This window comes from Aquarana catesbeiana, linkage group LG10 (assembly GCF_042186555.1).
Source record: "Aquarana catesbeiana isolate 2022-GZ linkage group LG10, ASM4218655v1, whole genome shotgun sequence".
In the NCBI taxonomy this organism is placed as follows: domain Eukaryota; kingdom Metazoa; phylum Chordata; class Amphibia; order Anura; family Ranidae; genus Aquarana; species Aquarana catesbeiana.
Window position 1 is genome coordinate 60,308,514 of NC_133333.1, and position 13,780 is coordinate 60,322,293.

General features: G+C 48.0%; 1 protein-coding gene across 4 annotated transcripts in view; it reads left to right on the forward strand.

Moving 5' to 3' along the window:
• Positions 1–5,827: 5,827 nt before the first annotated feature.
• LOC141110718 (oxysterols receptor LXR-beta-like) overlaps positions 5,828–13,780 on the forward strand; it is a 172,125-nt gene continuing 164,172 nt past the window's right edge. For 3 of the 4 annotated variants that reach the window (XM_073602252.1, XM_073602255.1, XM_073602254.1), the window contains exon 1: positions 5,828–5,980. The gene's annotated coding sequence lies outside the window, so the exon portion shown is untranslated. The remainder of the gene's footprint in view (positions 5,981–13,780) is intronic. The other variant, XM_073602253.1, reaches the window with a different exon arrangement.

Sequence of the window (13,780 nt, forward strand, 5' to 3'; positions counted from 1 at the left end):
TGCAGGAGGCATGTATATCCTTATAGATAACCCCTATGGCAGTAGTTTAGAAAGGATGACATTGGGTTTACATCCACTTTAATAGGGCAATGGGTCTGTAGTTAGTGCATATGGAAGGGTCTATGTCTGGCTTAGGAATTAGGGTGATAAAGGTGCGCTGCATGTCCGGTGTCTGGTGCATGTCCGGTGTCCGGTGGAATGGGGGTGTCCTGGAGGAAGGCGCTGAATAGTTTGCGCATATGGGGGAGCACTAAGGGGAGAAATGTTTTATAGTATGGGCAATCTCTGTGGGGTGGGATAGCAGTTGGCCCGATTTGTTCTTAATCTGGTGCGGTGACTGCATGTGGGATTTTTCGTGTAGCTTCTTAGCTAGGAGGGAGTGTGCTTTGTTCCCTTTGTCATAAAACAGTTGTTTCAATCTGGTCAGCGCTTTTTCTACGCGGCCTAGGGCTAGATCACTGAGGGTCGTCCGCAAGTTAGTTATCTTTTTGAGGAGGGATATTGTGGGGGTAAGTTGGAGTTTGCATTCAAGCACACGGAGTTCCCGTTCTGCTTGCACTTTCGTGGTCATCGCGTCTTTTTTCATTGCTGAGGACAGTCCCATGCATCTACCCCGAAGGACTGCCTTGTGGGCTTCCCAAAGTGTGGGGAGAGAGACTTCTGGGGTGTTGTTCTCCATGAAATAATGTTTGAGGGTGGTGTTTAATTCTACCCAAGCGGGTTGGTGTTGGAGAAGGAATGTATTCAGTGTCCAGTTATATGGTCTACGGTTGGGGGCGTCTAAGTCTAGCGTGAGCAGGATAGGGGCATGATCTGTCCAAGAAATAGGAAGTATCTGAGCTGTGCGTGTTATTCTGAGTGTGGGGTTATTAACAAAGGAGTAGTCAATGCAGGAATGTGTGCGATGGGGGGCTGAGTAGAAAGTATACTGCCGATCGCCTGGGTGGAGAGCCCTCCAGGCATCAAAGAGCGCATAACGTCTAGAGATTTGTTGGAATATCCTCGAGTCCCTGAGGGCCCGAATTGGGGATGCCTGGGGGCTCACCACATGGCGATCTTTTTTTGCATTAAAACATACTATATATTTTTTTTAATAAAAGCCTTTTTATTATTTTTATATGAAAACGACATTAACACAATACAGACAAAACCACAAAAATAGAAATCACACCAAACCAAAACCCCCCCAGAAAAAAAAAAAAAACCCCTAACCACTTACCTTCAACAGGCCCTGACAACCCCCCCCCCCCCTCACTCGGAGTATATATGACACAAAAAAAAGGAATAACAATGTCCAGCATTACAAAGTACACAGTACACATTGGTTGACATGATACCTAATACCACCTACACACGAGCGGAATGTCCGAAAGGAAAAGTCCGACGGAATTGTTTCATCGTATAAACCGCTTGTGTGTAGGCTTCATCGGACCTTTTCTTTCTAAAATTCTGAAGGACCTAGAAATAGAACATGTTCTAAATCTTTCCGCCGGAACTCCGCCGGAACCAGTTCCTATCGGGAAAACCGCTCGTCTGTATGCTGTTCCAACGGACCAAAAACGAAGCATGCTCTAAAGCAAGTAAGAGACGTAAGCTATTGGCTACTGGCTATTGAATGTCCTTTTTCTAGTCCCGCCGTACGTGCTGTACGTCACCGCGTTCTGGACGGTCGGACTTTGGATTGACCATGTGTGGGCAAGACCGCTGGAATGGAATTCCATTGGCGTTCCGTCAGAGAAACCTTCGGAGTTTATTCTGACGGACTAACCGGTCGTGTGTACGTGGCATAAGTCATAGATTGAAGCCATCTGGACCAGATAACATCAAACTTATTCAGGGAGTTCCTTAGGGAATATGCATGCTTTTCAAAAAGAATGATTATTTTGAGATCTACAATCCAATTGGACACAGTCGGTGGATGTGGAGAGGTCCACTTAAGAGCAATCTGTCTACGGGCAACAAAAAGTGCGTGCCTTATAGTATTACCAGTAGGGGAGGTGTAGATAGAGGTGTCACAGTAACCCAATATACATATAAGCGGTTCAACTGGAATATTAATATCCAATACCCTATTTAAGGTACCAATCACCTCCACCCAGTATCTTTGAAGTTTTGGACATCGCCACAAAAGATGTATTAATGTACCTGTGTTACCGCATTTAGCACAGGCTGGCTCAGATTTCAGTCCAGTTGCACAGAGAAACTGCAGAGTTCTATAGACCCTATGGAGAATAAAAATCTGGGTCAGTCTATGTGATGGAGCTTGGGGTATCTACTTTCCAAAAAAGGGTCATTTGGGGGTTTTAGAAGCTTATGTCACACATCACCCACTCTTTTAACCACGTGAAGACAAAGCCCTTTCTGACACTTTTTGTTTACATGAAAAATTTTCTTTTGCTAGAAAATTACTTTGAACCCCCAAACAATATTTATTTTTTTTAAAGCAAAGGCCCTACAGATTAAAATGGTGGGTGTTGCAAATTTTTTTTCACACAGTATTTGTGCAGCGATTTTTCAAACGCAATTTTTTTGGAAAAAAAATTACTTTTTTAGATTTTAATGCACTAAAACATACTATATTGCCCAAATGTTTGATGAAATAAAAAAGATGATCTTATGCCAAATACATGGATACCAAACATGACATGCTTTAAAATTGCGCACAAACGTGCAGCGGTGACAAACTACATACATTTTTAAAAGCCTTTAAAAGCCTTTACAGGTTACCCCTTTAGATTAACAGAGGAGGTATACTCCTAAAATTACTGCCCTCGATCTGACGTTCACGGTGATACCTCACATGCATGTAGAAATTGCTGTTTACATACGACACGAGACCGACACCTATGCTCGTCTGCATTGTGGACACAGGTTGCATTGGATTGGTGACACAGGCTGCACTGGGGACACAGGATGCAATGGGGACACAGGCTGCATTGGTGTCACAGACTGCACTGGCGGACACATGCTGCATTGGTGTGACAGACTGCACTGGCGGACACAGGCTGCACATGCGACACAGGCTGCACTGGCGGACACAGGCTGCATTGGTGACACAGGCTGCACTGACAGACACAAGCTGCATTGGTGACACAGGCTGCACTGACAGACACAGGCTGCATTGGTGACACAGGCTGCATTGGGGACACAGGCTGCATTGGTGACACAGGCTGCATTGGGGACACAGGCTACACTGGCGGACACAGGCTGCATTGGCGGGCACAAGCTGCATTGGTGACACGGGCTGTACTGGCGACACAGGGTGCACTGGTGGACCCAGGCTGCACTGGCGGGCACAGGCTGCATTGGTGGACACGGGCAGGCTACATTGGTGGAAATGGGCAGGCTGCATTGGTGGACACGGGCAGGCTGCATTTTTGGGCACGGATAAAGTTGTTGTTAATATTTCTATTTATAATTTAATTCTGCATAAAACATTTAAGTGTAATTTCATGAGATAATTTATGAGGGCGTGTTTGGGGGCGGGATTAGGGGCAGGGCAGTTTAGGGGTTGCGTGGGGCAACTGGTGGCGAGTAACCCTTGAGGCCTGGCTAGTAGCTCAGGACTTGAAATTTTGAACCCTGCCCTAACTGATGCTAAAACCTAACTGATATCACCTGCCCGGCGATCAGGGGGTTAAACCTTTATTCAGCAATATATGGCGGGTACCCTGATGCTATAAAAACCTGACAGTGACAGTAACTAGCTAACTGGCTAACTACACACTGACAGGGGGTGATCAAGGGGTTAAACCTTTACTAAGTACCCTAATGCTGATTAGTGTCACAAATGATTCCAGTACAGTGATTAAAGAAAAATATGAAAACTGCACTTGGTGACACTGTGACAGAGAGTGAAGGGGTTAACTGGGGGGGGGGGGCGATCGGGGGTTAAAATGTGTGCCTATGTGTACTGTGTCAGTGTAGTGTTGGTGCAACTCACATTTGGATGTCCTCTCTCTCTGGAACGGAAAGGAATTCCAGGGAGGGAGATGACATCGCTTCCCCTGCCTGTGTTTACACTTATAGCATTGGTTCTCAACCCTTCTAGTGCCGTGACCCCTCGATAAAATTCCCCACGTTGTGGGGACCCCCAACAGTAAAATTATTTTCGTAGTGTGGGGTGTCAGCACCTGAGGCAAGACAAGTGATTTGCGCCACTAATGGACATTTAGCGCTCCCCGAGTCCCTTCCACTTGTACAGTATTAGAACCCCTTATGATGGTACATCTTAGGATGTATCTCTTTGTCCTCCTTTCTTTACCTTTTATCTCTCTCTATCCTAATGTCTTGTTTTTTCCCCCACCCCTCTCTCTAGCCGTCTTTCTTGTTCTTTCTCTTATACTATCTCTTCCTTTTTCTTTATTCCTCCCCCTCTTTTCCTCTCCCTTCCATATATTCTCTAATTTATTCCTTCTCTTACTCCTTGGTGGTGAGGGGGGCAGGGTGAGATGAGTGGCAGTGCTGGTGGGGGGGGTGGGATGAGTGGCAGTGCTGGCAGGGGGTGGGATGAGTGGCAGTGCTGGTGGGGGGTGAGATGAGTGGCAGTGCTGGTGGGGGGTGAGATGAGTGGCAGTGCTGGCAGGGGGTGGATGAGTGTCAGTGCTGGCAGGGGGTGGGATGAGTGGCAGTGCTGGTGGGGGGTGAGATGAGTGGCAGTGCTGGAGGGGGGTGGGATGAGTGGCAGTGCTGGCGGGGGGGGTTGGGGGGATGAGTGGCAGTGCTGACGGGGGGTTGGGGGGATGAGTGGCAGTGCTGGTGGGGGGTGGGATGAGTGGCAGTGCTGGGTGGAGTTCTGATCAGCCAACTTAGGTGCTCTTGATGAAGGTCATCTGCTGATCTGAGAACTATAGTGGGGACTTTTAATGGCAACTCTAATCACAGGTAGTGTTACTCACTGTGTCTCCGGCTCTGTGGTGTCTCATAGCAGTGACACCTATGCCAAAATCAGGAGATGGGGTCTCCTCCAGCCCCTCCCACTTCACATTCCTCACCAGTCAGCTGACCTCTGGTCTCTGCCCACCCCCGGCCTTGCCGTGAAGTGAGTGGGTGGCTGCGGGCTTCAGGAACAACCCGAGATTCGGTGACCCCTGGCAAATCGTCAATCGACCCCCAGGTTGAGAACCACTGACTTATAGGCAGGGGACAGCCTCCCATTTGCCAGAACCGATCACCAGGTCCAGGCCAGAATCCAGACGAATCCGATCGCTGCACGCCCAATGTACAGCTACGATGCCTTGCCCAGGGGAGCCAACCTGCTGCAGTATAACTGCGGCGGCTGGTCCGGAACCGGCTAATGAAATTGTTGTAATAAAAATATATTTTTTATAATGTATGCATTGAAATCCTTATACAGTATCATTAACCACTTTCCTCCCGTGCTTTAGCCGAAAGACAGCTACAGTTCGGGCTTCCAGTGCCGGGAGGACGTTATTAGACCCCGATGGGGAAATTCAACTCCCTTACTTTGGAGGATTTCCTCTCAATTCCTGTTTTGTGAAGTGCGCGTAAATAGGGCCCTTGTATAGGGTACACATTGCTACATCTCATGTTAACAAGCCCTGATGGGGCCACAGCCAGCGATAAAAAAACTGGGTTACAATCTCTCTCCAAAACTAAAAAGTTTTAATAATAATACTTCAACCCTTTCAGTGTAGTGGGAGACCCACTACAAGTGTAGTCTTCCCCTGGAATTCATCTTTAATACATCAGTGACATCCCCACAGCCCCCTATTGAAGAACGATGACGCACTTTAACGTCAAGTGACAGAGATCTCTCCCTTATATACTCCCCCTCCTCCTAGCAGCCAGAAGGGGCAATGTCCCGATTGGCCGCCTGATCCTGGGAACCCGTAGTCTCGTGCTCGGAGGGCGGGGCCAGAGGCGGAAGTGTCGCGCTGGTCTGGCGGAAGAGAGCTTTCTGAAACTAGGTGAAGAGTTTATAAACGGAGGCGGAGGATGGAACGGCGGGGAGGTACAGGTGAGACCGGGGGGAGAGGAGGGGCTGGTGGCGGAACGGCCGGTGAGGCGGTGTGGAGGGAGTTGTGACATTGTGTGACACCCAGGAGGGGTCAGGTGACTGGGGGCAGGTAATGTCACAGGCTGCCTCCACATCCTGGGTACTGTGACCTGAGGTGTGCAGGGGACGGGTTATTCGTGTGTACAGCCTATGGGAAGGGGGTGGGGAGTTCATGGTGAATACTGCAGCTGGCATAAGTTGTTGTTGTTCAGGACACCTGTGTGAGAGACTTTAGATGGAAGCACTCTGTTTACTGGGCTGGCATTCCACTTGTAATCAGAGATACAATCATGTTTGTGGTGATCATCTCTATTAAATGGTGAAAGAACAGAGTTAAGGATTGTTTACACCTGTGACTGTCATAGCTGCCCCTCTGAAAAGTGATCTGTTGTGGATCACATTTTGGAGGTGTTTGACAGGTGACTTGGAGGTGACATGGTGCCTCCTGGGTGACAGTTTTAATCCTTGAAAGCCTGCAGCGCTGTACTTGGAGTGAATGCAGCCGCTACCAAGGGTAATACACTCCAAGGGGTTGCATTTTGCGGTGGCACCATGGTGTCAGTTTTCTGCACTGAGACTGTGGTAGTGTGCGCTGATGTGGGAAAGTGGAACTAAAGTTTACTTGCAGTGACTAGGCAGACTTTGTATTGCAGAAGAGCTGCACGATTCTGGCCAAAATGAGAATCACGATTTTTTTACTTAGCATAAAAAGATCACGATATTCTCGCGACATAATTTTTTTTTTTTAGGAGAGAGAGTGATTGATAGATTCATTGAGAGCCTCTCCTCTCCTCTTAGGTGTCCCCCTCTTCTTTCAAGTGACCCCCCCTTTTCCCTCTCAAGTACCCCCCCCTTTTCTCCTTTCAGGTGCCCCTACTTATCTCAGGTGTCCCCCTTTTGCTGCTCTCTCTCTAGTGATCTCCCTCCCCCTGTCAGGTGCCCCCAATCCCAGAATGCCCCCCTCTATATTAGGTGTCCCCCTTGCTCTTTCTTAGGTGTCCCCCCTCCCTGTTTCTTCCTCTGTCATGTGTCCCCCCCTTGTCAGGTGTCCCCTCACCTGCTGCTGGATCTTGCTATCCTGTCACCGCCCCGGTGGGACACACCTGGCACAGCAGGCAGAGCACCCCGAGCAGAGGGACCCCCATCCGGGGGATTCGGGCGGTGCCAGTCAGGGCTCCGGTCTCGGGGGGCTGTACGGCCCGCTCCTGCTCTCCGCCATGTTTCCCGCTGACATCACACGCAACGTCCCCTACCTACCAACACTGGGGGGCGGGGCTGTCACTCTGACATACTTACTGACCAATCACATTCTTCTTTGCTGACGTCAGACGTTTCACGCTGGCTCAGACGGCTTCCCCTCTGCGCCAAAACAGGCGAGCGCTATGAATGGTTAGAAGCATAGAATCGTTCAGATCCGGAGTTGCAATCGTGGCAGTCGGAGAATCGCGATAAAGATTCTCCGCGATTAATCGTGCAGCTCTAGTCTGTTCCTCAATAAACTACACCTACTTACCTGCTCACAGTGATCCCCGGAATGTAAACTGAGCTGCGCATGCTCAGCAGCTGTCCCGATCCTTGTATGCATGCGCAGGAGTGGCGTCATCCCCTGCCGGTACACAGGAGAAGATGCCAGAACCAGCGAGGGACCATTGGAAATGTGAGTATTGACCCCTTTACTTCTGCTTTAAACCTCCCCTTCAATTCTGGTCACTAGAAGACTTCTTCTGTAATGTTTCAATGAACTAGATGGACTTATCATATATCTTATCCACACACTTACCAGCCACTTTATTAGGTATACCTTGCTAGTTCCGGTTTGGACCTCCTTTTGCCTTAGGAACTGGCTTAATTCTTTGTGGCATGTGTTCAACAAGGTGATTTTGCTCCTTATTGACTTGATAGCATCATGCAGTTGCAGATTTGTCAACTGTACATCCATGCAAATTTCCCATTCCACCACATCTGGTGGTTCCACACGTTAAAAGAAGGGGCCCAAAGTATGCCGAGAAAATTTCCCCCACACCATTACACTACAAGACAGGATGGATTCATGCTTTCATGTTTACGACAAATTCAAACCCTACCATCTGAATGTCGCACCTGAAATCGAGACTCATCAGACCAGGCAACTTTTTTCCAATCTTCTTTTATCCAGTTTTGGTAAGCCTTTGCGAATTGTAGCCTCAGCTTCCTGTTATTAGCTGACAGGAGTGGCACCTGGTGTGGTCTTCTGCTGCTTCAAGGTTTGATGTATTGTGCGTTCAGAGATGGTATTCTGCATACCTCGGTTGTAACGAGTGGTTATTTTGAGTTACTGTTGCCTTTCTATCATCTCGAACCAGTCTGCCCATTCTCTGACATCAACAAGGCATCCCCCCCCCCCCTCATCTTCCAGGACAGCTACTTGAGAGATTATTGGCTCCGCCCTCTACAGGAAACACAAATCAGACATACAGTGGAACCTTGGTTTACGAGTAACGCGGTTAACAAGCGTTTTGATAGACGAGCAACTTTTTTTTTTTTTAAATTCTGACTCGGTTTGCGAGTGTTGTTTTGCAAAACGAGCAGAGTTCAAGCTAATGGGCAGTGCAGTACCGCGTTTGGCCAGAGGTGCGCGGGCGCTGGGGACACTCGGAATGGTTTGGAGCCGTTCGGAAATACTCAGAATGACTCGGAAACACTCAGTTCCTGAGTGTTTCCGAGGCTCTCCGGCGCCCCCCACCTCTGGCCACATGCGGTATTGCATGTAATAGAAGTCAGCGCGGAACTAATTATCTTCGTTTCCATTGACTTATATGGGGAAACTCGCTTTGATATGCGAGTGATTTGGATTACAAGCGTTCTCCTGGAACGGATTATGCTCGTAATCCAAGGTTCCACTGTAATTTAAAAGGCCCCTCCCTTTCCTCTGACCCTCAGTTTTGTGTTTCCAGACCCTCCAGGAGCACACACCGTAATGTTTATTTTTTTCAGGTCTGGTAACTGGTTGGCGGACCCCCTTTTTTGTGATACCCAGACGGGTTGTGACTATGTCTGTGGTGTTTCTCTAGTTTAGTAGAATAAAAAGGGCACCCTGTGTATGGAATTGGTTACTTGCCTTGTGTGGTTTTAGCAGCAGCAACTTCCATTGCACATGTCTGGCATTTGCCTGGATATGTGAAAATGTCCGCGTAAGCATCCCCATGGTTTCCCCTGCATTGAGTGTACCAAGATGGCATCTGTCGCACTTCTGATGACGCACTCCGCCGGAACCGGAAGTGACATGTCGCATTTCCGGTCGCTGATGTCTTATTTTGGCTCGGCGTGGATACAATGCAGGGGATTCGCTGCTTTGGGAAACAGTCTGCCAGACACAGGGCAGACTAGTTTAGCAGCACAGCGGCGGTCAGCAGACTAGCTCACTAGCCGGTTTAGTATCCCCTCTATGGAGTCAGAGGACCTACCTGTGGATAAAGCACCCACCCAAGCTGAACCAGCAGCTGCATCCGGGTCAAATCCTGCCCCCCAAGGTAAGTTTAGCCTCTCCAGAATCTGTTAGAGCTGCTACAGTTGGGGGTCTGTATATATTTGTTGCCCTTTTTTAAAGGCGTTACTTATATACTGTTTTAAGCTGTTTTTTTTCTAGGTTGATAAACCCATAAAGAAAAAATGTGGGAACTGTAGAGCTAGGCTTCCTGAAGGTTATAAAATTTTTTTTTGTAAGGACTGTATTCCTTCAGGGTCAGGCTGGTTCTGTTTCCTCGGTAAGACCCCTTTCACACTGGGGCGCTTTGCAGGCGCTACAGTGCTAAAAATAGTGCCTGCAAAGCGCCCTCAAACAGCCGCTGCAGTCTCTCCAATGTGAAAGCCCCAAGGGCTTTCACACGGGAGAGGTGTGCTGGCAGGACGCTGAAAAAAGTCCTGCTAGCAGCATCTTTGGAGTGGTAAAGGAGTGGTGTAGCTCCTGCCCATTGAAATCAATGTGGCAGCGCAGCTATACCGCCGGCATAGAGCTTCTGCAGCGATACTTTGCGGTTGGTTTTAACCCTTTTTCGGGCGATAGTGGGGGTCAAAACCGCCCTGCTAGCGGCAGAATACCGCTGCTAAAACAACGGTAAAGCGGTGCTAAATATAGCGCCTTTTAACCTCTGACGCCGCCCCAGGGGCCTTAAGGAATTGATGGCTTCTATGAAAGAAGTAGTTGCCTCTTTTCAGTCCTTTTAATGACAGATTAGCAGGGCTAGGTCATTCCACTTCAAAATCTGTTACTGTGGCTCAGGAACCTTCAGTCTCTGCTAGATCTCTTCCTCTCTTAGTATCAGAGACCATTAGTTCACAAGATGTTTCTGACCTGGAAGAGGGTGAGAATGCAGTATCTGCGTCGGAGGTCGAAGATACTGGTAGCTCAACTAGGCATCTTTTTCCAGTTGAAGATATTGACTAACTAATAAAGGCAATATATACTTCTGAACAGATCGACATGCCTCAGCAAGCCCAGTCTGTTCAGGATAAGATGTACAAAGGCCTACAGGGACGTAAACCTAGGTCTTTTCCAGTACATCACTTACTCAAGGACCTGATCCTTTCTGAATAAAAAGAACCTGCAAGTAGGTTGTTCCAGTCTAGAGAATATAAGAGAAGGTTTCCCTTTTCAGTCTCATTTTTGAGGAGGTGTTTTTCAAATGTGACATAGGAGCATCTAACCTAGGACAAGTATCTAAAAAGTATCTCTCTTTTGACGATTCTGGAGTCCTTAAGGATCAAATGGATGGGAAGGCCGACTCTCTATTACGTAAGGCCTGGGATGCCTCTGCCTTTTCTTTAGGGCCAGCTATAGCATCCGCTTGTGTTACTAGGAATTTGGATGTGTGGGTTTAACGTCTGGCTGACCTTCTCTCCTCCAAAACCCCCATAGAGGAGGTCAGGGAATCTCTCCCCCTTATTGCCAAATCGGGCACATTTTTGGCTGATATGGCAGCGGATCCAGTGAGATCTGTGGCCAGGACATCAGCCCTCATTATTTCAACTAGACGGGCCATCTGAATAAAATCTTGGGAGGGAGATCTTGCCTCCAAGAATAAACTTTGCGGCATACAATTTGCGGGCAAGCTCTTTGGTTCTTCCTTAAAGGAAGTCCTAGCTCGTTCCTCCGATAAGAGTAAGCGGTTTCCATCTTCTCAAAGGAATAAGCCCCAGAATAAGAGGCCTTTTCGTGGCTTCCAAAACAAGGTTAATTTTAAAACCAATAGGCAAAGAAGAAGTGGTCTTTTAACAAAGACAAGCAAAAAGAGGGGGCACTCTTTGCTCCTTCAGCCCCTTCCAAAAATCCCCAGTGATGCCAGAGTGGCGGTAGGGAGAAGGTTGTCCTATTTCATCAAGGAATGGACAGACTTTCAATCCCTTTATCCTCCAAATGTTAGAAAGGGGTTATAGGTTGGAATTCAAAAGCCCCCCTCCCCAGAGATTTTTTTTCTTACCCACCTGCCGAGAGACCAAGAGAGACGGCAGGTCATGGTAAATTTGATTACTATGTGGGAAACGGAGGGAGTTATTTCTCCCGTTCCGAAAGGTTTAAAAATTCCGGGGATTTTATTTTCGCGTCTTTCTGGTCAGGAAGACCTCCGGCGGGTTTCGTATGGTCATCAGTTTAAGTGTCCTGAACAAATTCATAGTCTACAGACGTTTCCGGATGGAAAACATTTATTGTGTAAGGAATCTGTTGTTACCAGGAGTGTTCATGGTAACCGTGGATCTTCAGGACGCTTATCTTCATGTACCAATCTGCCGGAGTCATCAAAAGTTCCTCAGATTTGCAGTTCTCATTGAGAACAGTTCATAGCCCTTCCTTTTGGTCTCTCGGCAGCACCCAGGATTTTTATGAAAATCATGGCCTATTTTCAGATACGGAGGGTGTCGATTGTCCCATATTTTGATGATTTTCTGGTCTGAAACAAGACCCTTGTTTCAGGATCTGCAGTTGATTTTATGGACCTTTCAGAAATTTGGGTGGAAGATCAACCAGCAAAAGTCTTGCCTGGTTCCCTCCCGGAACATACCTTTTTTGGGTTATCTAATAGACACTGTTGCCCAAAAGATTTTTTTTCCAAAAGAAAAGGTTTTAAAGATTCTCCTCTCCGTGCGGAGCTTCAAGTTGCTCCCGCAGGCCTCCCTTCAGCAGATCATGCAGTTATTGGGTTTGATGACTGCGGCCATCCCAGGGGTGCCTCGGGCCCAATTGCACTCTATGCCCCTTCAGGTGTTTCTTCTGCGCCATTGGGATCACAGAAAAAGCTCTTTGGATCAGCTAGTTCAGCTTCCAAGAGAGAATTTTCTCAGTGTGTCCTGGTGGGAACAGCGGGGACATCTGCAGGGAGAGAAGGACTGTGCGCAACATGCCCCAATAAAAATTACCACAGATGCCAGTCTGTGAGGCTGGGGTGCTCACTCAGAGGACTGTCAGGCCCAGGAAACCTGGTTGCCGAAGGAGGCATGCCGCTCCTCAAATTTCAGAGAACTGTTAGCTGTGGGGAAGGCTATAATGGCTCTGGAGGAGAGGGTCTATTCAAAAGACCTGTTGATTTTCTCAGACGATGCCATGACCGTGGCATACCTAAACAAGCAAGGGGGCACTCGCTCAGATACTCTTCTAGTGTTACCCAGCAGATTCTGTCCTGGGCGGAGGACAATGTCGCTTCAATCAGGGCGGTGCACATCAGTGGGACAGAGAATGTCCTGGCGGAGTATCTGAGCAGGGTGAACGTCAGTACCAGCAATTGGGAACTACATCAAGGCATGTTCCAGGAGATCGTGCTGAAGTGGGGTCTTCCCACAATGGATCTTTTTGCCTCCAGTCTCAACAAAAAACTGCTGGCTTTCTTTTCACTGGAAAGAGAGACAAAGTCCTTAGGGACAGATGCACTCTCCTTTCTGTGGGATTTCACTCTGGCCTACGCCTTCCCTCCATTTCCCCTCTTACCGCTAGTAGTTCAGAAAATTATTCAGGACCAAGCGGAAGTTATTTTGGTGGCCCAGGAGGGTTCTCCGCACTGAGAGCTCTCTCAATAGATCCCCCCTGGCCCCTGCCGGAACGGAGGGATCTTCTCCGTCAAGGGCCGGTGCTTCTTCCAAACCCTTAGACTTTCCATTTGACGGCCTGGAGGCTGAGCGGCATATCCTACAGGTAAAAGGGTGTTCAGAGAGGGTTATTCAGACTATCCTGGACAGCTGTAAGTTAGTCACAAGAAAGATCTATGGGAAAATTTGGCAAACCTTTTGTTTCCTGGCAAAAGAAGACAGGAATAGATCCTTTTTCTACTCCCTGTATATTGGATTCTTTTACAGAGGGGAGTGGAAAAGGGACTTTCTGTCAGCACCCTTGGGGTTCAGGTTGCTGCCCAATCTTTATTTACAGAAAAAGACTAGCTGAGAACCCTTTGATCAGGAGGTTCCTTTCAGTCAGATCTAGACGTACACCCAGGGCTGTTAAACAGATCCTCCCTGGGATCTGTCAGTAGTGTTAAATGCTCTGACTAGGGCTTCTTTTGAGCCTTTGCATGAGGTTTCTCTGAAATAGCTTTCATTAAAGATTTCCTTCCTTTTGGCTATTTCGTCAAGGAGAAGGATTTCTGATCTAGAGTCTCTTTCCTGTAAAGAAACCCCTTCCTGAGGATTTTAGAGGACAGGGTAGTGATTAGGCCTGATCCTTTGTATTTACCCAAAGTTTCTTCCAGCTTTCACAGGTCCCAGGAGGTAGTTTTTCCTAGTTTTTGTACCTCTCCTAAG